At 38.4% G+C, this 27,688-nt stretch overlaps 1 pseudogene; it reads left to right on the top strand.

Annotated features, from left to right (window-relative positions):
• The first annotated feature begins 515 nt into the window (after window positions 1-515).
• On the top strand, window positions 516-2,859 carry LOC122486515 (annotated as a pseudogene).
• Window positions 2,860-27,688: the final 24,829 nt, after the last annotated feature.

The raw sequence follows: 27,688 nt of genomic DNA, 5'->3' as shown, positions 1-27,688 counted from the left end.
TTAGTAATTGCTTTCTGGCTTTTTTTTTTGTAGTTCTATTGTTCTTGCGTTCTTCCTTTGTAGTATGATGACTTTCTTTAGACTTATATTCCTTCCTTTAAACAATTTTTTTAACGTTTATTTATTTTTGAGACAGAGAGAGAGCATGAACAGGGGAGGGGCAGAGAGAGAGGGAGACATAGAATCCAAAACAGGCTCCAGACTCTGAGCTGTCAGCACAGAGCCCGACGCGGGGCTCGAACTCACGGACCATGAGACCATGACCTAAGCGGAAGTCGGACGCTTAACCGACCGAGCCACCCAGGCGCCCCTATTCCTTCCTTTTTAGCTTTTGTGTTTTTACTATAGTTTTTGCTTTGTGGCTGCCATGAGAGTTACATATAAAAACTTATATCTAAAATATAAGTTAGAGGACCCGTCTGCCATTACTGGGGCCTGGCTTACCTCTCCAGCCCTGAGGGGGAGGTAGGGCTGTAGGACAGGAGGGGAATGGGCCAGTGAGCAGGTGGACAATGATGCTAAACTTCTGCAGTGCTGCCAACTCCAAAAGGAAGAGCATATAGTGGGATCTAGCCTTCTTCAGGCTCCCCCAGGATCTGGCCAGATTCCAGAAGTGGGGGGAGAATTATAGGAGAGCAGACTTAGAGGATAAAACACCTGATCAAGTAAATAACTTATCAATTATATGCCAGACACTCTGAGACCTCTAAGATCTACAGAACCGTATATTTTGCAGAGGCATCAGATAACTAATGAATGATTGGGTCATTTTATTTCTCAAAATTAATCAAAGCAGATAGTTGTGAAGTCATTGGGAGGGTCCATATAGGATAGTTCTTCAAGATAATGTGAGACCAACAATATTTGATCTTACCAGCCATTTGAGCAATCCAATAGTGATACAGAAAACAAAACAACTGAATGAAGATTAAATCAGGACATTGAAATAGAAAAAGACTGATAAAACCTTTGAAAAGGAACAAAACGTAAAGGAAGAAACAACAGCAATGCTCAGAACCCCAGTGCTGGAGAAGGTAACAAAGAACAGGTTGAAGAAATTTTACCTTTAACCCTTGAGTAAAAAAGAAAACAAAGAAAACTTAAAATCTTTATTTGAAATTTTGGTTCATACGTGAAAACAAAACATACTTCTGGATGAGCGTGAAACTGATGAACTCCCAGAGGGTCTCTTTACTCCTGATAACTTTCAAGCACTGCTGGCATGCTGGGTAAATTCTGGCAAGAGGTTCTGAGAAAGTGCTTTCAGACAACAGTGGTTAACATGTTGTTCTGCTCAAAAACACAGCAGACACAGGTGCTAGAGGTCTGTGAGAGCAGTATTCGGGAGGAAACCGCTCAGGGAAATGAGAGTATCTCACTTCATCACTGACGACGTAGAGGACGTGGCAGGGGAAAAACACTTGCCTGTGTTGGTGAGGTTTGTTGATTTGTCTCATAACCTGAGAGAGGAATTTATGGGCCTCTTGCCTTACAAAGCTGCTGCAGACATTTTGCCTGTGAAATCTCACACGACGGTAACTGAGAAGTGGGGACTGAACCTGGCCAGGCTTACACTGTGTCCAGTGGATTTTCCTCCAAAACACAAGTTGTTGCCTCTAGACCTTTAGAGAAATATCCCCAAGCTGTCTACACACTTTGCTCTTCCTGCGTCTTAAATATGTGGTTGGCAAATTCAGTGCTTGTTGTAGGAGCATCTGTTGCATTAGGAACGATAGAGGACGTTTGTTCTTCCTTCCATCCATCTCTACAACTGCTTTTAGAGCTTGGCAATGCAATTTCTGTCCTCTTTCAGAGCAATGAGGAAAAGGGTAAAAGAACTGAAGGAAACTTGCCATTCTGAGTGGACAGGCAGGCATGATGCTTTCGAAATTTTGGAGGACCTCCTACAAGCACTTGTTTTGTGTTTCAATGATATAAATAGTGACAAAAATATTAGCTGGAATGACTATATAACTGGTAGAGCATTTGTACTCTAGTGTAGAAACAGATTCTGATTTCATGGTTACCATTGATGTTCTTAAGAATGTTCTATCTTTTTACAAGAGCCTTTGGAAAATCTTCAGGGGCAAACGTCCAATGTCTTCTTTGCAGTCAGTAGCTTAACTCCAGTGCTGCATTGACTAAATGAAATGATGGAATATATTGAAGTTTATCATGAATTTTGGTTTGAAGAAGCCACAGATTTGGCAATGAAACTTGACACTCAGCTGAAACTCCCTGGGAAAATCTGCAAAGCCCAGCAAGGTAACCTGGGATCTCAGCTAACCTCTGAGAGTTACTATAAAGAAACTCTAAGTGTTCCAACCATGGAGCACATTATTCAGGTACTGAAAGATATATTCTCAGAACAGCACCTCAAAGCTCTTAAAGGCTCATTTCTGGTACCCTCTGTCATGGAACAGCTCAAATTTAATACATCGGAGGAGTGCCGTGCTGACGTGTACAAAGTGACTTACCCAGTCCCAACACACTCTCGGCTGAGTTTCATTGTTGGAGAATCAAGTGGAAACAGAGGGAAAGATAAAGAGTTTCTACCTACGACTTACAAAGCCTTGCATCTGCCAGACATCAAGTTTTTTTCTGATGCTTCTGCATTGCTGAAAGTCCTATGTAAGATCTTCCTGTGATGAAAGTTGAGAATGAATGCTATGAAAATGGGCAGAAGTGTCTCAAAGCATAACTGAGGGACACTTTGACAGACCAAAGGCCAAGTAACTTGGCTTTGCTTAACATAAATTTTGATATAAAACATAATCGTATTTAACGGCAGATACATATATCAAACTGTACAAGTAAGAGCTTCCTACAGATAACTCAGAAACCGTTTAAAATACCTAGGAGACTTTTAAAGTAGGCTTTCTCTTATGTTTAATATTTGGAAAAATCTAAGAAATTTGGGAACATCTTAAGGAAAAGCTGTCAGGCGGATGTAGGCCAATTATGACCTATTGACCTCTCATTGAGTTCATTAGCCATTGATAATCTACCTACTTAACTGTTCTTCCTGAATATAGCATTGAAAGTGCCACATTATACTTCTATGGGATCTCTGCTAAGGGCACGCTAAGGGCACTTTGGAATTGTTTCAGTTTAGTCATTTTATTTTTTTTTTTATTTTTTATTTTATAGAACATGAGCGGGGCAGAGGGGCAGAGGGAGAGAGAGAGAAACTCAAGCAGGCTCCACGCTCAGCACAGAGCCTTATGTGGGGCTCGATCCCACAGCCCCGGGAACATGAACTGAGGCGAAATCAAAGGGCAGATGCACAACTGAGCCACCCAGGTGCCCCTTTAGTTAAGTCATTTTAATTTTTTTTTTCAACGTCTATTTATTTTTGGGACAGAGAGAGACAGAGCATGAACGGGGGAGGGTCAGAGAGAGAGGGAGACACAGAATCAGAAACAGGCTCCAGGCTCCGAGCCATCAGCCCAGAGCCTGACGCGGGGCTCGAACTCACGGACCGCGAGATCGTGACCTGGCTGAAGTCGGACGCTTAACTGACTGCGCCACCCAGGCGCCCCTAGTTAAGTCATTTTAGATATAACATTTACTATCACTGGATCCAGTTGTCAGGTATTGAGTTATCAGTTCTTAGAAGAAATAGATTTTGGTTTTTTTGTTTATTTTTTTCTTAATGTTTTTATTTATTTTTGAGACAGAGAGACAGAGCATGAGCAGGGAAGGGGCAGAGAGAGAGGGAGACACAGAATCGGGAGCAGGCTCCAGACTCTGAGCCATCAGCACAGACCCCAATGCAGGGCTCAAACTCACAGACCGTGAGATCATGACCTGAGCCGAAGTCGGACGCTCAACGGACTGAGCCACCCAGGCACCCCAAAGAAATAGATTTTGAAGAGATCTGAGAGGAAGGAATACATTTTGTAAAATGTTACAATGAAGCTCACAAGTGACCTTTGAATAGTAGGAGTGTTAAGTATGTTAAAAAATCTGTGATGGGGCGCCTGGGTGACTCAGTCGGTTAAGTGTTGGACTTCAGCTCAGGTCAAGATCTCGCGGTCCGTGAGTTTGAGCCCTGCGTCAAGCTCTGGGTGGATGGCTCAGAGCCTGGAGCCTGTTTCAGATTCTGTGTCTCCCTCTCTCTCTGTCCCTCCCCCATTCATGCTCTGTCTCTCTCTGTCTCAAAAATAAATAAATGTTAAAAAAGAAAATTAAAAATAAAATCTGTGATGGACAATTAAGGGAGTTATCAGATAGTGAGACAGAGAAGCACGCGAGCTTGCCAAGCAGGGATTTCGGTGTAGATTTTGTCTTTATCAAATGAACTTAAAGGAACCAGTTACAGTTAAAATTTGAATCAGTGAGCCTGGCATTGTTGTTCCACACTGGGTTGTTGCTGTGTTACCTTCCTTTGTTGAGCTTGTATCTTCGTAAACTTTGAGCAGGTATATGTTGAACCCACCTCTGTTTCATGGTCAACACAGGATCAGAGGCCATGGATACTGACAACTTATTTGTCTGTTTTTCTCTTTTTCCACGCCTGTATCTACTGCCTTGACTGATAAACAAAACCTGGAAGACCTACAAAAATAAGTGTTTGTGGTTTACCTAGGAATCAGACAGAAAATCTTGCAGTTATTGTGAAGAAAATCAAGTTTGTATAGTTTATTTCAGCCTAAATAAAACGTGAATTTTGTTTAAAAATAAATAAATAACTTAGGTATTCTATACATGTGTGTGTGTATGTATATATATATATATATATATATACTTATATGTATATATAAGTATATATATGTATATATAAGTATATACTTATACTGTATGTATATATATATATATATATACTTATATTTATAAATATATGTTATTATAATATAACCACTATTATTGACTTTAATATCAAAGGTATATTTGTTAGTAATGACAGAGCCCAAGATTGTAAATGCTGGTTCAAATGCAGTGGTATAAAAGTTGTTAAAAATATTTAGTAAACTATTAAATGTGCATGCTACATTTAAAAACACTGCCATGATATTTATGACTTCTGTGTTATATCACCTGATGAGGCAGAATCAACACTGGCTCACTGAGAATTGTTTACTGTTGTTTTCAATTTAACCAAGCCTCACTTACTATGCTTCAAATGGTTATCTTTTGTGTAGTAGAGAAATTGAAAAGTGATAGATAAGCAAAATATATATACATTATATAGTAATATACTTTTAAAATAGGACATTATATTTATATATAATTCAAACAAATTAACACAAATACAAATTTATGTCAACATTCGTACTAGGTTTCGATCTTGATATTAAAAGTAGGTTTTGTACTAATGCTTACAAGGTAGATTTCTATGAATCAAAGCTATATTCATCATTTTCTAAAAATATTTTGGAGAAGATGATATATATTCAAATGACTTGGAATACCTGTCAAACTGTCATTAAAATTATGGGTATTTTTGGGGACTATCATAGTTTGAATATTTTGTGATATAGTTCCTTTTCCTATTCTAGTATTTAAGGCATTATATTCATGGTTGACGTCATAAAAATTAGTGGTCCAGAGGCTAATAATATAAAAATACTACCTAGATATAAATTAGATGCTTTCATTTCAGCATTATTACCTGAATATATCTAAAATGGAATTAAAATCACAGACATAGTGATGCATCAGTTGACTCTCAGAAGCTTGAGACCTTCCTAAAGACTTAAATATTTCTTTTCTCAGTTTTCAAACTTGCTTAAAAATGTGTTACATTAGGTTATGGAATCTGTCTAATAGACCTATGTCTAACACTTCATGATTTTTCACAGTTAAGCAGTTATTTGAAAAACTCAAAGCAAGCAAGGAAACATTTTGTTTCAATTTAATATATACTCATACTCTAAAAGCATAGAATTTTGAAAGGTCATCATACACTTAAAGATTCTGACATATTGGAGATGTTTTAGAAAACATTTTATATATTTAAACATTTCATATGGAGGAAAAAATTTAAAAGTTATTTTTACCAGTAAAATGCATTTGACAAGCTTTTAATTAAACTGAAATCAATGCTTTTAAGTGCTTACTATGTTATAGGAACATGGAAAATACAGATAAGGCATATGTTGTGTTAGGGAGTTCATGGTCTGGTGAGAGAGACAATTAGATGCAGTTAAGTGATAGGACAGGAATACAAAGCGGTGATAATATTACAGACTAAAAGGCAGTAACTAACCTAGACTAAGGATAAAGTAGCTGGGATGGATTTTGAAATAACCATGTATTTACCATAAACTTATACAGCTGGTGAGTCCAATCAGCCATTGTCCCAGATGTAGTCACTTTTCTATATGATATAAAGATAGCCCCTGGTACCTGGTAGGCAACTAATGGTCCAATGAATGGTTTTTTTACCTCTTTTCCTGTAACTATAGACAACCAGACCCGTTTGGTTTCACTTCGAAAGGAAGAGTTGAGTTCACTTTCCTCAAGGATATATCAACTCCCCATCTCTTTTTCAAAATGTAGCATCCAGGGAGCTCTATGATTTTACTATTTAACAAGACCTCATGCTGGCCCATTCTGATGCATTGAATGCTACAGAAGCCTTGGTAAGATACATGCCTGCATAAGGATGTGAAATAAGGGCACGTTGGTGGCTCAGTCAGTTGAGCATCCGGCATCCAGACCTTGATTTTGGCTCAGATTATGATCTCGTGGTTCACGGGATCGAACCCTGTATGGGGCGCTGCACTGACAGGACAGAGCCTGCTTGGGATTCTCTGTCTCCTTCTCTCTCTGCCCCTCCCCTGCTTGTGCTCTCTCTCTCTCTCAAAATAATTAAATAAACATTAAAAAAAGATGTGAAATAAAACTCCATGAAAATTCAGGCTCCGACACTTTAGGTTTCAGGGTTTTCTTTGGTCTGGGCCATGGAAAGAAACAATAAGCAAATGGCAAAGCTGTATCTGGCATACTGTTTTTTGTATTTTAAAGGTAATATGTAACACAAATATATAAGAGCATGCAGCTGCAATGCATTTACCAAATAACCGTAAAGCTTACCATTTTGACTGTGATGAGAAAAATAGAAGTTTCTTGAATTCTGGAAAAAAAAAGTTGCATGACCAGTAAGCAATATGAATCAAGAGATTGAGGGGCACTTAGAGTGTCTGTGGCAGTAAGGTTATTTTATAGAACAAGCACTCTTTAGGAAACTATAGCACATACTCATGATTTTGAAGCAAAGCCACTCCATATTTTGAAGATAATTCTTCTTTGTTTGAAAACAACAAAAGTAGAGAAGGAAAATTTGACCAGGACCCCCAATATATCATGCCATCTGAGCCACCTATCATAACCTGGATGTTATCTGACCACAGAAGCCATAAAATTTGGCATTTTCAGTAGCATTCCATCATTAAGTGGAAGAAATATACTGGGCATGAACAGATTCTGAAGGCACAATTAAGTTACATGAGCAAGAGGCTTAGACTCTCATGAATCTACTTTGAAAGCACTACCTCCTTTCTATGAACTCACATGTATGGTTGTATGAGGAGTTTCTTATGACAAGTTACCTGATGAACAAAAAAATTATATTTAGTTTATAGTGGTTACACATCATATACTAGGAACACGTAAAAGTGGGTGACTATAGCATTCTCCTTACTCAGGCATGATGCATAAGAATGTAGGTGGAGAGAAATCTAGGGAGCAGATTATAGAGGAACGTATCTGGTTGTTTACTTTTTTCTGAAAAAAGTAGAGAAATATGAGATTCACACTGATTTTTTTGATCAGTGACTTCTGATTTAGCTGAGTGTTTATGAACCTAGAAAAGTTTTAGAAAACTGGTGATGAAGAGGCTTGAGCAGAGCTCAAGGAATGGGCACAAAGTCTGAGGATATTTTTGTCTTGTGTAATTGTCCGCCAAACAGCAAACACAGCAGACAAGGCTCTCGATAATCATGTGGACAAGATGGCCCATTACGTGGATGCCAGTAAATCTCTTCGCCCAGCCATTCCAGTCATTGCTAAAAGGGCTGATGAACCAATTGGCCATGGAAGCAGGCATGGCAGTCATGCATGGACTCAACAACATGGCTTCTACTCACTACAGATGATGTGGCTATAACTATTGGTGAGTACCCAACATGTCAACAACAGAAAGCGACACTGAGTCAACAATATGGTAATGTTTCCCAATGAGCTAGCCAGCCACCTGGTGACAATTTGATTGTATTCAATTACTTCCATCACAGAAGGGGAAGCAATTTGTTCTTTTTGGAATGGACATGTTCTGGAGATAGATTTGCTTTCATTGCCAATAGTGATCCTGCCAAAGCCACCTTTCATGATTTTGGAAGTTGCTCGACATCACTGTCAAGAAATTCTCCACAGCATTTCTTGTGAACCAGACACTACTTTTAGAGCAAGTCAAGTAGAACAAAATGCCAAAGGCCATGCAATTCATGGTTCCTTCCATATACCCATCCCCTGCCTGATAGAATGGTGGAATGAGCTAGTAGCCCAAAAGAATGGTGGAGTGGGCTTCTGAAGACTTATTTAGATTACTTTGCAAGAATCTCAGGTTATATCTTATAGAGTTTACTTCTGAATCTCCTATACCGATATGTTCTTCTATATCTTTTATAGCTGGAGTTTGTGAGTCTAGAATCTTAAAAAAAGGGGGGGGGGTCATTCCTTTTAGTGTTACACATAATAAAATACAACTTTGGCTTCTGATGAGTTAGAGGTCTTAGTTCCCTAAGAAGAAATGTTCTCACTATGGACAATTTCAAGAGAAAGCTGGCAACTCGCATCTCAGAGTCTGTTTTCCTTAATGTTAAAATCTATGAATGAGAGGAAATTGCATGGGATTCTGAAGGCAGGAAAGAAACAGACTCCATGATTCTATGGAGGTGTTTCTACCCGGGTTAAGAGTATTCATTGTGACTTCTTCAGTTACTCAGTTAACTAATTTTCATCAAAAGCCATTATTCAATATACTGTGACATTTTATTTGACCATATTCCAACATTTCAGCTTTTTAGAGTCTGTTTTATTGAATGATTACAATTCAAAATTATGAGACCCACATATTAACATTCTGGTTCTGTAGTTCCAGTTACTGTGGTGGCTATTTCTACATTTAAAAAAAGGCAATGCCGAAAATAATGTCAACATCTAAAATTATATTTCATTGGAAACCACTCCTTTTCTTACATTTTGCCTGAAACATCTGGAGCATAGACTGCGACATTGGTAGGCTAGCTGCTTCAAACGTTGCATGTAAGACTTGACCAAGACATTGGGGTCTAGCACATCCCTTTGAGAACTTCTTAAAATCCATCCTATTTTCCCCACTGATAAAATTACCAAAATAGCAACAAAGATAGACTAGCAGGAAAATTATTTCTAGGTGAATCCTCTGTTGGGCCATCTTCTTTGGAGAGATTAAGAAATGAGTGACTCAGGACCAGAAAAGTCCAAGTACAGAATACAAACATATTGAGAAATCTAGAGTTCTGGCACTATTCCATCAACTTCCTATTCTATTGGACTTTGAGGCATCCCAGTGAATCAAGGGAGGGATATTCTCTAAATGAGAAGGCATATGCAGTATATTCACTGGAGACCAGAGGATGCTTCCACTGCCGAGCATCCTGAGCCCTGCCTCGGGCACTAACAACAACTACAGAGACAGTGCATTGACTTTACAGAGTGAAGTAAAAGCCCCAGCAACACCTATTTCTTGATTTTGCCTCAGGCTGATTGTCAACATTTATCTATGTGTAAGTAGTAATGATTGAAAGATTTATCTTAAGGATTTCAGGATGGCTTTATAGTTCTTTGTGGAGGTAGGAATCAAAGAGAAAACATTTAGGTAAACCAATCCAACCTTGAGGAATGATATTTCATTTCCATTTACTCCTAATGTACAGTTTTTGAAATGAAGGCGAGTTCAGTCCAGGAGCTACCGGAGAGCAACGGAAAAAAACAGCATGCTGCGGTTAGCAAGGAACACTTGAAGAGAGTTTGGCCAATTCCTTTTGGGTTTTAGCAACACCCATCTGCTCATGTCTTCAAACACCTTCCGGGCCTAGCAGGTGTTAGTCTGTAGATTGCACAGCAACAAAAATTGCTGTCATAGTTACCAAGTATCACTGAGAATAAGTCTGTTTTGACTATTAATGGAGCTCAAGGTACCCAAAAGAGAGGGGCTTGAGCAGAATTGAACCGAAATGTAGGAGATGCTGAGCCCCTACCCCAGCTTGCCTCTTCTTCATTTCCTGGGGAATAACCTTTGGTTTTGTGATATGACAAATGAACAAAACCCTGCAATGAAAAACCAGAACCAAGAGAGGTGCCTCTGGCAACAAGCTTTGGTCAAGGAATTTAAAAGGAAAAAAGTAAAATAAAATAAATCAAGGTGTAAAGGGTTAAACTGGATTTTGTCATGAGTTTAAGCTTCACTGTAGGGAAGATAACACTGAGTCACTTCATAAAATTCACTTTTTAAAATGCTGCCAACTCAGACATTAACATAAACCGGCACCAAGTAGAGTTATGCCACTATGTATTCCATGCAGGACTAGATGTGCATAATAAATTAGCCTGAAAATATTTATGTTTTAATAGTTTCATACACTATCCTAGGTGAAAAAAATAAAAACCTTATCTCCAAATGTCCTGGAGTCCAACATAAAGTCTACAATTTTGAGTTTTAAAACAAAGTCTTAACAATGGCTATAGTACAATTTAACCTGTATTTTTTTTTTAACGTTTGTTTATTTTTGAGAGAGGGAGACAGAGTGTCCCTCTGCGAGGGAGGGGCAGAAAGAGAGGGAGACACAGAATCCGAAGCAGGCTCCAGGCTCCAAGCTGTCAGCACAGAGCCTGATGTGGGGTCAAACTCAGAAACCGTGAGATCAGGACCTGAGCTGAAGTTGGATGCTTAACCGACTGAGCCACCCAGGCGCCCCTAACATGTATTTTTTAAAGTTGTCTATTAGTTTTCTGTTCTCTTGGTTTTCTCCCTCCTTTTCTTCCTTCCTTCCTTCCTTCTCTCCTTTTCCCCTCTGTCTCTCAATTCTTTACTCTTCCCGCTTTCCTCTTCTTTTTTAACCTTCGGTAGCTGACAGGGTGTCATGCACCCCGTCCTTTCTTTCTGGAATTGCCGCTGAAAGTCGGCTCAGTCCGACTTTCCGGGCTCAAAATAATTCACTGGGTTGAAAGGAGATATCATGAGAGACAGATAAAAACAGAGAAGTGTGAAAAGTGTATCTCTGTGATTAGATTTCAAACGTGTGTAGTAACCTTTTGGTGATTTAAGTGTTTAAATCACATACATTGAAAATAACCACCTCAGTGTTGGCTGTCAGGCGATGAACTTGACTAACAGCAAAAATGATTTTAAAGGTAGCTCGGGCTAAAGATTACAGTGTTGGGAACTAGGCTGTGTAATCCACAGAGTTCTTTCTCACGTGTAGCATCCTTCCATCGCTTATCCTAAATCACGGGAGTTCATTAAATCCTTAAACCCATTCGGTTTGTGCTCTTGCTTTTTAAATTACTCTTTCCAGCTTCTACCAAATTCTCCTGTCCTATTGTTATCTTAGATATGTATTTGGGTAGTTCCTTACAATCTCTTCTCATGCCTTTTCATCCTCCCTGTTAAGTAGTTAATACATTCTCTGTTCCAGATGGAAAGGCCATGTCTACTCCTTGGAAGGCACTTCTTATCCATGGCTTTGTCTAAACCCCAGGGTTCCCAGGCCTCTAACAACTTTGCAGCCTAAAGTTTATAACAGTATACAATAACTGAACCTCTTGGATCAGAGGAGGATGGAGGAATGATTTAACACAGATCCAAATCCCAAGGCAGGAAGGGAGATCAGGATATATTTAAAAAGCATTGTTACCTCATTAAAAAAAATAATTTTGCACAAAGGTATATCTTTGTTACTTGGAATTGAGCATTGAGGTAGCTCACTTCTCTTTTTAGTACCTAATCCTATCACATTTCCTATTTATCAACTAAAAAAAATTTGAGACTTCCAATATTGCATGGTAATAGTCAAATTACCAGATATTGGACAATCACTGTGCTGTTGGGTGCATTTATAGTTATAATTGTTATATTTTCCTGGTTTATGGATCTCTTACCATCTACACTAGCACTAAAAATAATAAAATACTTACAAACAAATTTTACTAAACAGGCAAAAGACTTCTACACTGAAATCTCCAACACAGCGATGAAAGAAATTAAAGAAGACACAAACAGTTGGAAAGACATACTGGGTTCCTGGACTGGAAGACTTAATATTGTTAAAATATCCATACGACCTAAATCAATCTGAAAATTCAACTTAATCCTATCAAAATTCTAAGGACATTTTTATAGAAATAGAAAACCAATTGTATGTTCTTATGGGACCACAAGAAACCATGAATAGCCACATCAATCTTGAGAAAGAGCAAAGCTAGAGGCATCACATTTCCTGTTTTATAAAAAAACATGTTACAAAACTATGGCAATTAAGAGTATACTGGCCTAAGCACAGATATATGGACAAAGAGAACAGAATAGAGAACCTAGAAATAAATCCTTACATAAATGTAAATTGATCTTTGAGAAGGGTGCCAAGAATCCACAATAGGGGAAGCATTATCTCTTCAATAAACAGTCTTGGGGAAAGTGGATATCCTTATGCAAAATAATAAATTTGGTCCCTTAATTTACATTATACACAAAAACTTAAAGACCGAAATGTAAGACTGAAATTGTTAGGATCCTCAAAGAAAACATAGAGAAAAAGTTTCATGACATTGGACTTGGTAATGGTTTCATGGATATGATATCAAAAGCATAGGAAACAAAAGCAGAATTAGAGAAAAGCGTCCACATCAAACTAAAAAGCTTCTGCACAGCAAAAGAAACAATTGACAGAGTAAAAGGCAACCTTAAGGAATATGAGAAAATATTTGCAAACCATGTATCTGATGTTAATTTCCAAAATATATAAGAAACTCCTACAATCCCATAGCAATAAAAGCAAAACCAAAAACCTAATAGGCAAATTATAAACGAGCTAGTCTCTAATAAACATTTCTCACAGAAGACACACAGACTGGCTAACAAGTACATGAAAAGAAACTCAATGTCACTCGTAATCAGGGAAACGCAAATCAAAGCCGTGCTAAGGTATCACCGAACACCCTCAGGATGGTTATTATAAAAAACAAAACCAAAAAACCAAGAGACCAGTGTTAAGGGGACATGGAAAAATTAGAACCCTGTACACATCCAGGGAATGCAAAATAGTGTGGCTGCAAAAATGGTGAAAACAGTGTGAAAGTTTCTCAAAAAACCAAAACTGGACTACTTTATGATCCAACAATCTCACTTCTATTTTTCCAAAAGAAGTGAAATCAGGATTTTGAAGAGATGTTAGCACTACCATTTCATCGTAATACTATTTACAATAGCCAGTTAATTGAAGCAACCTAAATATCTATTGAATGGTGAACAGATAAAGAAAATGTGGTACAAACGTGCAACGAAATATTAGCTTTAAAAAAAATCTGCAATACGTAACAACATGGGCAAACCTGAAGGACATTGGACTAAGTGGAATAATCCAATCACAAAAAGGCAGATTGTGCATGCTTAAACTCATATGTTGTGTCTAAAATAGTAAAATTCATAGAATCAAAGAGTGGAATGGTGATTGCCAGTGACTGGCAGGAGAAGGAAATGGGTTGCTAATAAATGTGCATAAAGTTATGGTCAAACAAGGCGAATAAGTTCTAGAGATCTTATGTACAACATTGTGCCCATAGTTAATGACATTGTATTGTACACTTAAAAATTTAAAAGAGTAGATCTCATGTTAAGTGTTCTTACCACAATAAAATTAAAACACACACACACACACACACACACACACACACACACACAGGAAATATACTCCTAAAAATGAATCCCTTAACTTCTGGCTTTCCTGAGTCATTTTCCTTTCCTAATGCCAGGCTGGGAAGCCCTCATCATCAGTTGATCTTTTTAATGATCTTCAGAAGAATTCATTTCACATTTTGTTCAGCTTTTCTACTTGGCCTCAAAGCAAGGAGTAGGGAGGGTCGTCTGATGTATTGATAATCATCAAAATGGTACATTTAACTTTTACACATTTTGGGTTGTTGTGGTTGGGGCAAAAGTCTGTTCTCTCCTAAATCTGTTTTTAAAATCACCCCTTCCCTTATTGCCGTATTAATACCACCATAACAATAACACAAGATTCTGTTGGTAAACCACAGCCCTCCTAGTATTAATAATTTTCTTTGTATAAAATAATTTCCAAGTGGAAATAATCACTTAATTACCATCACAGGAGGCAGCCAAAAGCTTTTTCATTATGATCAATTGTTTCCTAGCTTCACCTCTGCTGTGAGCTAGCATTTCAAGAACTTTCTATCTAGAGAAATACGGAGTAAAGAACGAAAGGTTCATAAGTTAACTAATGTCTTTCTTCATACATATTGACATTTAAAAATTCTTTTTATTAATTATGGCACATCTCATAATTAAATACTAAGGGCAACTCCAACCTCTGAAATCATCGAGCTTCAAAAAAAAAGGTCAAATTATGGTGATAATTAACTTGTTCTCAGATGCAAGCCATTTCCTCCATGCCACCTGGACAGTCCCCAATTTTTCACTTCCTTGGAGGACATAGAGAACAATGCTACTTGGAAAATAAACTTGGATGTCTTTTTAAGGACCCCTAAATAAATGCCATTTTCTCTTCTCATTAAATTAGCAATTCTTTGATGCCTCTGAAAAACAGGCGAACATAAGCAAAGCAATCATCTAAGCCACAATTTTAATATCCTTTCTGACTTTCAGCCTAACCTCTAACTGCTTGGATCCAAAGTCAGTGCCACATTTTTGGTGTTCATTGTGTCGCTCCACTGGTGGGGATATATAACCAATTTTCTATTGCTCTGCAATAACTGCACTAAAACTTAATGCCTCTACAAGCACTATTTTATTTTCTGCTCGTGACGGCTTGTCCCCCCGCTGGTCTTGTTGCACTTCGTGGAGCTGTGACCATCTAGCTCATCCATGGGGCTGGGTAGTCTGTGATGGCCTCACTCACGTGTGTGGCAGTGGGTGTTGGCTGAGCTACATCGTGGTAAGATTCAGTCATAGTAATGGCGCAAGTTGCACAATTTCGGTCATTCACTTAGTCAGACCTAGTCACGACAGAATCCGAAGCAGGCTCCAGGCTCTGAGCTGTCAGCGCAGACCCTGAGGCGGGCCTCAAACTCACGAGCCATGAGATCATGACCTGAGCCGGAGTGGACGCTTAACCGACTAAGCCACCCAGACACCACTAAAATTAATAATTTTAAATTTATCTTTCATAGTAAACATTCTGGAGATCGTATTCATTCCTTTTTATCTTTTATTTTCTATATTTAATGTGGCAAAATCCATTTGCACAAGACTTTCGTATCTGGCTTTTCTCTTACTAATTTCTCCCAATTTTACCCATTATTTGATTAACATCCTGTTCTACTGCTACTTTAATTATCCCTCTCTCTTGACCAGAATCCTTCAGCTGTTCTCATTCATACTGCCAGATATTCTAAAGATTTCTAGCTTTTGAGATTGTTTTTAATGATGTGGTTCTACCTTATCCAACTTTACTGTGAATATGTATCTTTATTTCCAATATTTATTACTTTGCATTTTTTACGTATGGCATATTCATTTCTGAATCTTTAGATTTGCTATTCTTTTAAAAAAAATTTAATGTTTATTTTGAGACAGGGGGAGAGAGAGAGAGAGAGAGAGAGAGAGAGAGAGAGCATGAGCAGGGGAGGGGCAGAGAGAGAGGGAGACACAGAATCTGAAGCAGGCTCTAGGTTCTGAGCTGTCAGCACCGAGCCCGACACGGGGCTTGAATTCACAAGCTGCGAGATCATGACCTGAGCCGAAGTCGGACACTTAACCGACTGAGCCACCCAGGCGCCCCAGATTTGCTACTCTTTTAATCCCAAACATGAAATTTTCTTTTTCCATTGGTTTTCATGTACAGATATAGAGCCAATGCTCAATTTAATTAAAGTATGCTCCTCTAAGCTTTCCCCTACTACTCAAACAGGTATCTCCCTTTCTTAAAGTCTCCATTTATGTATACTTAGAAGAATACAGTTTGCGTAGTTTCGTGTTTTCCTTTCATTTTGCAAATATTTACCCAGCTATCACGATGTGACAGGCATTGAGATATGGATCTGGGATACAACGGTGGGCATAAACACACAAAAAATTGACAGTGTTCTTTTGCCTCTCATAATTTAGTAGAGTAGGGGTATATTAATAACATAATCACCTAAATATATAATCATAACTGGGCAATTTCTTTCCACAAGAGCGTGCAGTGCCCTAAACACACAGCTAATATGGAGCTGACCTCACCTTTGAGTTAGGGAAGGTTCTCTGAGGAAATGTTAGTTGATATGTGAAAGATTAGTTACAGTTAAAAGGTAACTAAGTGAAGAGGAAAGAGAAAGAGAAAGAGAAATTCAAGAATAAAGAACAGTGGGGAAGTCTCTGTGGTGAGAAGGGAGGAACAAAGAAATGCACAATGATCACCGTGACTTCAGTATACAAGGGTTAGCATGACATTCCGTGGTGAGGCTGGAGAGAGAGGCAAGATTTTATGCGGTAGGGTTATTTAGACGATGTTAAGAATTTTGCTCTTTCTACTAGAAATGGGAAAACACTGGGTGATTTACACAGAGAAATCATGTTAGATTTGTGTTTTGAAAGGCTGCTACACGTGTGGATTAGGGCACTGATCAAAGGGTGTCATACTTGTTATAACCAGCGTGTGAGCGATTTCGCATAGTTGCCTAAGGATGGATGGGAATGGAACCTGGAGAGGCTGGAATCCTGGCTTTCAAATAGTGTCTATATTTACTCGGGAAAGAATGGGAAAAGGTTGTGAATAAATGGGGGAAATCTTGCTGTAACTAAGTAGAGATAGTTCCTATCCAATGGCTTAGCTTTTATTTTTTATTTTATTTTGCTTTATTTTGCTTTATTTTATTTTATTATTTTATTTATTTATTTATTTATTTATTTATTTATTTATTTATTGACACTTAAAAACTTATTTTTTTATTGTGGAAAAATTTGAAAATATACAAAAGTTAACAGAATAGTGAAATGACCTCTCTCATACCTGTCACCCACCCAGACAACCATCCGGGCCAGTCCTGCCGACTCCATGCCTGCATCCACTTACTTTGCTCCTGTATTATTTTATTTTTTATTTTATTTTATTTTATTTTATTTTATTTTATTTTATCATTTTATTTTATTTTATTTTATTTATTTTTTAATATGAAATTTATTGTCAAATTGGTTTCCATACAACACCCAGGGCTCATCCCAACAGGTGCCCTCCTCAGTGCCCATCACCCACGTTCCCCCCACCCCCACCCCCCATAAACCCTCCGTTTATTCTCAGTTTTTAAGAGTCTCTTATGGAATTCTTTTATCTTGTAAATAGAAGGAATGTCAGACACCTCTGCAGCGTCCAGTTCTCATTACGTAGTCATCACCTCCAACCAGCCAACAGCTTTGGCAGAGGCATGGGTGGGCTTGGGTTTAGTTACACTGACAGTGTCCCAAACATGAGCTCTGAAGGTGGCCATGGGCAGAGGCTAGACAAGCACACCGACCAGTCCTAAAAGGTAAGGATAGTTAACAACCCTACCAATAACCCCTTAGTCAATGTATTGAGAACCAAACACACACACACACACTTTTCTTATTCACTTATAGGGTGGACAATTTCAAGATCACAGGCAGGGTCAAGTCTTAGCTGCCCAAAGCTTTGAACTTTGTAATATACTCTTATTTTGTTTTTTCCTGATTTCCTTATTTTTCTGTTTCCTCTCTGCTATCTTTATATGGACTTTCTGCACACAGGTCCTTGTGTAGAACTTTGAGGAAAACCCAATCTAAGGCAGTAAGCAGGTTCTTTTCTTGAAAAAGAGTAGGGTGTACTATAGTCAGAGGTTTGAGACAGTTGATTTGTATTGTGGAAAATTGAAGTGTAAAGAAAAACGTAATAGAAATAAATGCAATTTTTAAAAAATGCATGTTTGTAGTTTCTCTTCAGTTAGCTCATCTCCCTGAAAGTAGACTTACACTTAATAATTCTCATATTTTTCCTATAGCATTTTACTGAGTACATGACAGATACTAATAGATACTTGTTGATTTTCTAATAAAACTGATTGATTGTGAATTGCTGTTTTTTGGTAGGGGCTATAAAATCCTATACATGTCAGTATTGTATTTTCATTAAGGGAAAAAACCTACACCAAAAGATAAATGCTGTTAATCCAAAAGAATAAATATATTTTAATGTAGAATGATGGATTTCATATTCTTGCAATTTGTGACTATAATGATTACTTTTTGAATCCTGAGAAAACATAATTGTTATAAATTCAAAAAATTGAACTTTTTTTACATTTATTTTTTCTGTGCTAAAGCAATTGATTTTGTTTAGTGGTATTGTGAGAGTGTGGGAGAAACAATAAGGCATTAATGAAATGAAGAACCCATAAAAAAACACTCAATGAATTATTTTACCATACCCAAATAGTGGTCAATTTGGATTGTATCAAAAATATTGATATTTTTTCAGTGGTTACAAATGTAAACTTGGGGGCGATTTGCAAACTAGTGGCATGAGAAACTTCATGGATCCTCTCCTCACAAACAACCATCACTGGTGAATTTTATTTTGAAAATCAACCATTAAAGTCTCTGGAAATTATCCAATATGGCAAAGGACAAGACATTTATTCAAGAAAATCTGATTCTCAGAAGAATAGTAACAGTCTACGGACCTTGACCCATGACCTATTCCTTCCCATCCAACCCATATCAGTATGACAGAAGGCTCTACTCTGTGTATGACCAAGAAGATGGGGCTCCCTTTCCCCAAAGTTCCCGTGAAGGGATATAGTTTTATCCTGGGAGGTCTACGTGGCCCAAATTTTTCTTTCTCTTCCCTCACTTCCATTTCGCAGAGGATCAATATCCAGTGAGTGCAAATGAGACATCTGAAGAGCCCCTCCTCGACCCACCCATCATTCAGAGGGATCAAGAATATGGAGCCCTGATTGCCCTTGCCCTTGCTCGTTCATGGGATGGATGTTCCAATCTAGGAGTGACAAACCAAGGAGGACAGAGGGACAGAGAGAAGCAGGCCATTCTTCCCCACCTCAGCTCTGGAGCAGTGGTGCAATATTGGTACATGGTACAATGTGGAGGAACCTTGAAAATATTATCCTAAGTGAAAGAAGCCAATGACATGATAGAACATATCATATAATTCTAGTTCTATGAAATTTGTGGCATAGGCAAATCTATAAGAGAGAGAGTAGATTAATGGTTTCCTTTTGGAGCGATGAAATTGTTCTAAAATTCATTGTGGTGGTGGTGGCCCAACTCTGTGAACATACTAAAAAACATTAAGTTATACACTTTAAACAGGTGAGTTTTATACTATGTGAATTAGATCTCACAGTTGTTATATAAAAAGTCATCTTAATATGTCACATATTCTATTTGTAACATTTAACGTAATGGGTAAGCATGCAATTATCGGTAATTGTCTATTTTTTACAACATAGAGACGAAAATAGAAAGCAAATGAAGTTTAGAATGTTATACATTTTAAAATTTACAGTGGACTTGGATTTTAGTAACAATTCAGTATATTTTTTGTAATCTAGGTTATTTTTTATCAAAATTCAAGTCAAAATAACTTCTCCTTAAATCATAGCACATAAATAGTTCATAGTTTATGATATAATTTTTTAAAATTTATTTTTATTTTGGTATATTTAGCATACAGCATTATATTATTTTCGGGTGTACCATATAGTGATTCAACAATTCTGTACATTACTCAGTGCCCATCAGGTTAGGTGTTCTCTTAATCCCCTTCACCTATTTCACCCACCCTCCACCCACCTCACTCTAAGTAACCACCAGATCTCTATCAAGTCAGCATATTTTTAAGATAAGCTATGGAGCCTTTATATAAATATAAATATATGGTAGATTTGGGTGAGACTGAGTATTACCCAAGGTAAAGATCAACTGAGGAGCCCAGTTCCCGGTTAAAAGCCTATCTGCAATTTTTCATGCCTGATGCCTGGCAATTTCAAAAGCTTTACATGGTGGGCCTCATGGGGGGAAAGCTTCACTCCCACGCCAGTCCCGGTGCACAGCCAGTGCACTGCAGTTTCTGAAGAGAGCTGCGGTCAAGGACTCAGGCATCCCTGGCTGGTCGCACTCTGTCACAAATATGCATTCTTAGCCCTGAGACCTCCTCCTTAGGTCTCTTTATTTGAGCCCTTAGACAGAGGAACTCTATGAGCGGAAGGGAAATTAGGAGAGGAAGGGAAATTTTGATGACACTTTCCCCCACTCTGAGTCAGCTCAGCCTAGCGCCCTCCTCTTGCCTTTTCCCTTCGAAAGTTTCAAAGAACTGCTGGGGTCCAACAAATGGCCAGAGCTTCTTGTCTGGGGCTCCTGCAGCAAGTAGATGGCCTCTACATCTTTGTTGACCTATCTGACCCTTGATCAGTGCACCACTCCAGGAGGGAAAGGGAACAGGAGGCTTCAGTACCTGCTCTGGTTTTAGACTTCCGCCTGTAACCATTGCAGTAAGTGATTAAAGGCTTAACTCTTTCATTTTTGGCTGTTGCTTTAATTGACTCCTCTGACACCCGACGGCCCAACTCTCTCTCACAGCTCAGCTGAACGGACATCAGCTCATTGACTTGATCACCTGTTGTATTTCTTCGAATTATAATCTGTTCACTCTTGACCGTTTCATCTTCACCGAGCCTCAAACCTATTATTTCTGAGCCTTTTCAGAGTCTCTGAGACTGATTTTCTATGGAGTGTCATTACCCTGTTGCCAGAAAAGTCACACTAAAATAAAAGTATGCCTACGTTGTTAAGGATTTGGAGATTTACAAACATGGAGGTGCTTCTCTTGTTGAATGTTCTTTTAATTGCAGTAAGTGGAAATTTCAAGACACTGGTAGAAGGAAATTAATCCAAGTTTAATTATCCCTTGCTAAACAACATTCACATATTATCTGGAATTCTTCCAGCCTGCTATTAAAAGTAAGTTTTCTGGGATCCAAAATTTCAGGATCCTAGGCTGCCATGGAATTAGAGACAGACACAGCCAAGACCTCGAGACAAGATCCAGAGACAGAACCAAAGGGGAGAGGCGTTTTGCCTTCATCTATCACTTCCTCCAGTTGAAAATCATATGCCAATCATTTTTAACATTATTTGAAGCTGATTTGTTGATCCTAACTGATGATGAGTGTCTTTTCTCAGCCGAGGAAATGAGTGAGATTCTTCTGTATTCTCTAGTAGAAAAAAGTTTGCAAAACAGAAGACTATTTTTTGACAAAGAAATTTTATATACCTCACCTATTCTCTCCCTTTGGTGCAGTGTGTACATTTTATATTTTGCTTGTTGTTTGTGGTTCAAAAGCTGTGGAGATGAGATAAAATATCCAAGAAGAGTAAAAGAGCAAAATGGCATGGGAATGTCACAATATGGAGAATTGCAGATCCTTTAAAGCCCATCCATAGATGGAGTTTATTGAATCAAGGTCAAAATCCCTGTTCTAAAATTTCAGGTTAGATTTTTCCAAAGTACAGTTCTTTCAACATTAGTCCCTTAAAAGTATACACATACAGATGTAAATAAAAACAGCAGTACCCAAAAACTCTGAGTTTGAAAAGTACTTTCACGTTATAGCTCCATATTGGATATTGACAATGCATATGCATATATAAAGACTCTTTCATTGTAAATTTTTTTTTAGGATTTTATTTTTAAGTAATTTCTGCACCCAACATGGGACTCAAACTCACAACGCTGAGATCAAGCATTGCATGCTCAACTGACTGAGCCAGCCAGCCGCCTTTATAAAGGCTTTTTAATTGTTTGCCTTTAATGCTGAATACTCGCTTCAGTAATACAGACATACAATCCTTTTATCTATTCCAAAGGGAACAACGTTTTTACTGGTTTGCCCCATGCCAGATATTAACAATAAGAGTTTAGCGTAAACTGTTCAAAGACTTGTTTTTCGATACTATCTATTAATAGTGAAACATATCATAATGAGCTACTCTCAGAACAACCTCGGATGACTACTATTTAAGAATGAAGACTTTGCCTATCATAGGTGTCAATTAAGCATGACCACATTTTTTTGTAGTGGGGATGGAGATACCGTATATAGTAGTCAGAAAAACAATTCCTCACTAGTTTTGAAAATATTCTTAGCTATTGCTATGCATGAAGATATGACTCGTCTCATTAGGTGAACAAATGGGCCATTGCTGACATAGTTAAAAATTTTTTAAATCGGTATGAAATATGGATGGAATAGTTTAAAATTTTGCAAAGAGCTAATACGAGTCACGGTCATGTCCCAAATGATCTGGACTGACTCCAGCAGTAGAGTCTTTATTTTGTTCAATGACAGATATTGCAATGATCAAAATGCTAAATTGAAGTGGCTGTGAAAGTAAAGACTTAGTAGTGTGCTTTAAAAATAGATTGAGTCCTATTACTTAGATTTTGGTTTTTCTGTGTATTTTAAGTAAAAAAATACACATAGGTTCTCATAGTTGTAGTCATGAATGTAGGGAAAGTGTTTAAAATGAGACTCAAATCAGTTGAAAACAAATTAGGAAATCTTGTTTAGAAAACTCTATCATGGAGATTTAAAAACAGCACACTAAAATGTTTGGTGGGAAAGAATCAGTTCACTTTCAATGGAATATTTCCAAATTTAGTCTTTTATCTGGTAGTTAATTTCTCCCCGATGCTGCTGCTTTTTTTTTTTTTTTTAACATTTATTTATTTTCGAGAGAGAGAGATAGCGAACAAGCAGGGGAGGGGCAGAGAGAGAGGGAGACACGGAATCTGAAGCAAGCGCCAGGTTCTGAACTGTCATCACAGACCCCCACGCGGGGCTTGAACTAACAAGCCGGGAGATCATCCATCCGAAGTCGGATGCCCAATGGACCGAGCCACCCAGGCGCCCCCCGATGCTGCTGCTTTTTATTTAACTTTTGAGGTCTGGAACGAAGAAGACAAGGATCTTCAATTTTTATAACAAATTTAAAATGCCTTAGGGAATTCTTGGGCTATTTTCAAGATTATCGTGAAGCTAGGAAGCACCCACAAAACTAGTGAAATGACACTCCGTGTATTCCCCTGTCCTCAATTTATTTCCCACTACTCTTATTTCCACATGCTAGACGCCTCAGTGTATGATGCTTTTGTGTTTTCTGTCTATTGAATGTGGGCTTAATTGCTTTATTGGTAGTTATTTAGTCATGTTAAAACTGACATTGTCCAGTTAAGGAATCGGAGATATACAGTATTTAATCAACAGACTAGAAACAGAACTCTAGCCGTTGGACTGTTACTGTCTTTGTCTATGATTTACGGGAGACTCTCTATATCCCAAATTGACTATAAAATAGTGAGAAGAGAATTCATACTTGTTGAAATATTGATGCCTACATTGAGGGGTATATAATAAGAAAAGAATTTTATTTCTTTCATTTTCAGTGGAACACTATGTGAATTCTCTTGTAGTCTCCCGTATTATGATCAGAGTACCTTTTAGTAAGTTTCAAATGGTATTGATTGCATGTTCCAGTGGATTTTATTGACTAGTTTTGGGGCATTAATTAATCACATACGAATATGAATCTGTTAAATTGATTTGCTTTAAAATTCCATCAGTTCATTTTGAGAGAATTTACTCTTTGAATTTTAGAGAGAATTACTATTCTTTGATAGTCTGCAGTTAAACTTCCTTCAGCGGTGATATCTTTAATAGTAGTTTAATGTGTGCTGGGTTTTTGTTTTTTGGTTGTTGTTTTTTTTCATCAAAGATTATGATCTGAATAATTTAAACTTTTTACAATTATTTTTTTTTCTGGGCCAGTATCTAATCAAATTTCATAAGTTTCTCATGAATAATTAAAAATAATATTAGCCTTTGACTCCTAAAGAGGCTTGAAGAGATTGAACCAGCTAGGGAAAAAAATGCATTTCTTTTCTTTCTGAAATCATTCTCTTTCACTTCCAAGATCCAGGCCAGCGTGTCCCACAAAAGGTTTAAAAACGCCTCCTCTGCCTAGGCTTGTGTGGAAGAGGGGGGCCTCCAGACAGCCCTTCCTTTCACCTAATAATAGGCTCTCTTCGGGGTATTGACAGCTATAAGATGCTCATTTTCCTCAGAAGCAAAGAGAAGGAAGAAGCACTTGTATCTCCCTAAACTGAGCATGATTATTTTCGAAACCTTTCCTCTCATTGACTTGACAAAGGTAGTCCAAATTTGGCTGCAGCCGTCAATCATCTACATCATGTGACAGTTTCTCTGCGTGTGTCTGAGGCCATCACAGAGGCAGCAGATGAGAAACACGGGCCCATGTGGCATGTTTGCACCCACATCACAGGGTTGTCGTATGGATTAAAGGAGGTAATTTATGCAAAATTGCTAGAGAGTCCCTGGCGCAGGATAAACTCCAGAGAAGCATTTGCTGTCATCTTTAGTATCATGGCTATTGTTATGAAAGGTTCCATGCACCCGATAGTGCCACCGTGCCCAAGGACAAATGCTTACACCACCCTTGTCGAAATGCTATAAAGTCAAAATTAGAGTCTTAACTATTAGGCGAATTCCAAATCTCTTTTAGCTCCAGGGATGAACCCACTCTTGCTGCTGGCTCCCGTGACTCACGGAGACACTATGTCCCTCGTTCCTTCCCCTCTGCCTTCGCCAGCTTCAGAAGATGGCAAAAGTGGGGGGGGGGGAGAAGGGAATTAAATCTGTGGTCAGAATGAGCTTGGAGTGTTGCTCTGCATTTATTCTCCACATTCCTGCTTTAATAGTTCAGATCCATGTTTCTTGGATTTAAATATCTCTAAATCAGCACACTCTGTACCAATTTTCCAGTATGGGCATACATTTAACCCCCTGGAGGAGATTCAAAAAGCTGATCTGTAAACCTTCCCCTTTGATTAAAAAAAAAATGCTTCCTTGGGAAGCTAGGTGGCTCAGTCAGGTCTGACTTCAGATCAGGATCTCACAGTTCCTGAGAGTTCTAGCCTCGTTGAGCTCTGTCTTGATAGCACAGAGCCTGAAGCCTGCTTCAGGTTCTGTGTCTCCCTCTCTCTCTCTGCTCCTCCCCCACCCTGCTCACACTCTGTCTCTGTCTGTCTCTCTCTCTCAAAAATAAATACATATTTAAAAAATGTTTCCCCAAATCTTCTCTAAATGTCTCTGACATGTAGTCACAATGAGTTGTAATTCACCTAGAGTGAGCAAAAGACCTCAAGGGAGCCAATCAGCCATTTCTTCTGAATGAATCTTCTGAACATCAAAACAGTCCTGAAGCATCTTGGTATTGTGTCTTACCTGGTACTCAAATGCCTCTGGAAGGCATTTGCTGTATCTAACAACCCATCGTTTCATTTTCTGGAAGGTACACAACCTTCCCCACAACCTGACTCAATATCATTAGCCACTATGTACTCTATTCTCTATAAGGAGAGATATCGTTTGCTTTAGAAAATCAGAAACTGAGATAAGGGTCTTAACATCACCTTGGGCAGCATTCACGCCATTCCACCATTTCCCAATTCACACCATTTACCAATTTCTAGGAATCCCTGAGAAATTAATTTTGCAAATTTCACTATGACTTCACTGGCCCTTGCTTATTTTTTTTAAATGTCTACCAATTATTCTGAAACTTCCCAAGATTTTTGAAGCGTTCAAAAATTAGTACACTTTCTGGGGCATCTGGGTGGCTCAGTTGGTTCAGCGTCCGACTTCAGCTCAGGCCCCGCGTTGGGCTCTATGATGACTGCTCAGAGCCTGGAGCCTGCTTCAGATTCTGTGTCTCCCTCTTTCTGACTCTTCCCCATTCATGCTCTTTCTCTGTCTCAAAAATAAATAAATGTTAAAAAAAATTAAAATAGTACACTTTCAAACTCAGTTTGGGTCCACTATTTTCTCCATGAGATTCTGAGAATCTTTGTATTTTTCCTGAGTCCAATTTTCCATGTTCCCTAAGTCTGCTGTATCTAAAAAAGTCACTTGGGTTAAGTACTGGACATTAGTAAGTATGCCAGATAGTTCCTCCTCATGGATTGTCCACAATCTTGGATAACAATTCTTTTCCCTTAATGTAAACATTATAGATCTCCATGAAACAAATACGTAAGAAATATCTCCTTATTTGTTTTCTAAAACAAATAATTTGATTTCATACTAATCTTCCCAACTGGGAACTTATCCTGGTGAGGCAGGGGGGAGATTTAAACTAGTCATGAAACTAGGGGCTCTACTTTTCTACTGGTCCTACAGAAGCAAATAATCCCCCAATGTTGAGAATGGCACTTGGGTTTTAGGTCAACCATGACTGCCATTGAAACATTTGCATAATCTCTAAATCCTCAAGGTCTATTCAAAACCAAACTGTATTGGTCAGAATCCACACTGCATATGTGTTCAGTCACTAGACATTTGTTGCTTTTCAAGGCCAACAGTGCTATCAGAAGTCCTGCCACTTAAAATGTGCCTTTTAAAATTTAATAGCTTCTAAGATATCCTAATCTCAGTGTGTATTAGTTACCTAAAGCTGCAGTAACAAAAGCTCCCCAAACTAGATGGCTTCAAATGATAGAGATCTATTGTCTCACACTTCCGCAGGCCAGAAGTCCAAAATCAAGGCGTTGGCCTGGCTGTGCTCTCTCAAGGGTCTAGTGAAGAACCCTGTCTGGCCTTTTCTAGCTTTGGTGCTAGCTAGCCTTCCTTGGTGTGTGACAGAGGGCATTGCAGTCTCTGCCTGCTTCTTCGCGTGGCCACCTTGCCCTGGGCGTCTGTATCTTGGTGCCCAAATTCCCCTCTTCGTATAAAGAAAACAATTATACTGGATACAAGACACCCCCCCCCCCCCCGCCACACTCCAGTATGACCTCATCTTCCCCTGATACAATCTGAAATGACCCTATTTCCAAATCAGGTCACATTCCAGGTTCTGGGTAGACGTGAATTTTGAAAAGTTGCTATGCAACTCAGTACACACGGAATCCAACTACTCTAAAGATTTGGGCCGTCCAGTCTCTGTCTGCTCAAGATGGGAAATTTTCCCCTTCTGAGATAATCTGGTTTGTCAGAAAAGGTCAGTTTCAAAAAAAGGTTCTGCTATATTTCCTCTAGAGTAAAGAATATCACCCTCTGGGATAATAGACTGCAAACTAGGGCACTGATTTTTGAGGCACCGTTTTGCAGCACACAAAAACAATTCAAGAGGTGTATAGATAAGAGTATTTCAAGTAAATCACATTCCAGAAATTCAAATTCCCTACCCATTCTTTCCTAAAATTCATTAGTCTGAGACTGTACCATCCAAAGAGAGGTAATGCTGATTTTCCTGTGGCTCATCCTACTTTACCAAAGAAAGGATTTGCTGGAATGTAAAACAAAGCAATAGTTGAAATTAGGTTTCAGAAAGATTCCTTTAATTAAGGCATGA

This window comes from Prionailurus bengalensis, chromosome A2 (genome assembly GCF_016509475.1).
Source record: "Prionailurus bengalensis isolate Pbe53 chromosome A2, Fcat_Pben_1.1_paternal_pri, whole genome shotgun sequence".
Classification (NCBI taxonomy): Eukaryota; Metazoa; Chordata; class Mammalia; order Carnivora; family Felidae; genus Prionailurus; species Prionailurus bengalensis.
The sequence above is the reverse complement of the archived record's forward strand: the minus strand, read 5'-3'. Positions and strand labels throughout refer to the sequence as shown.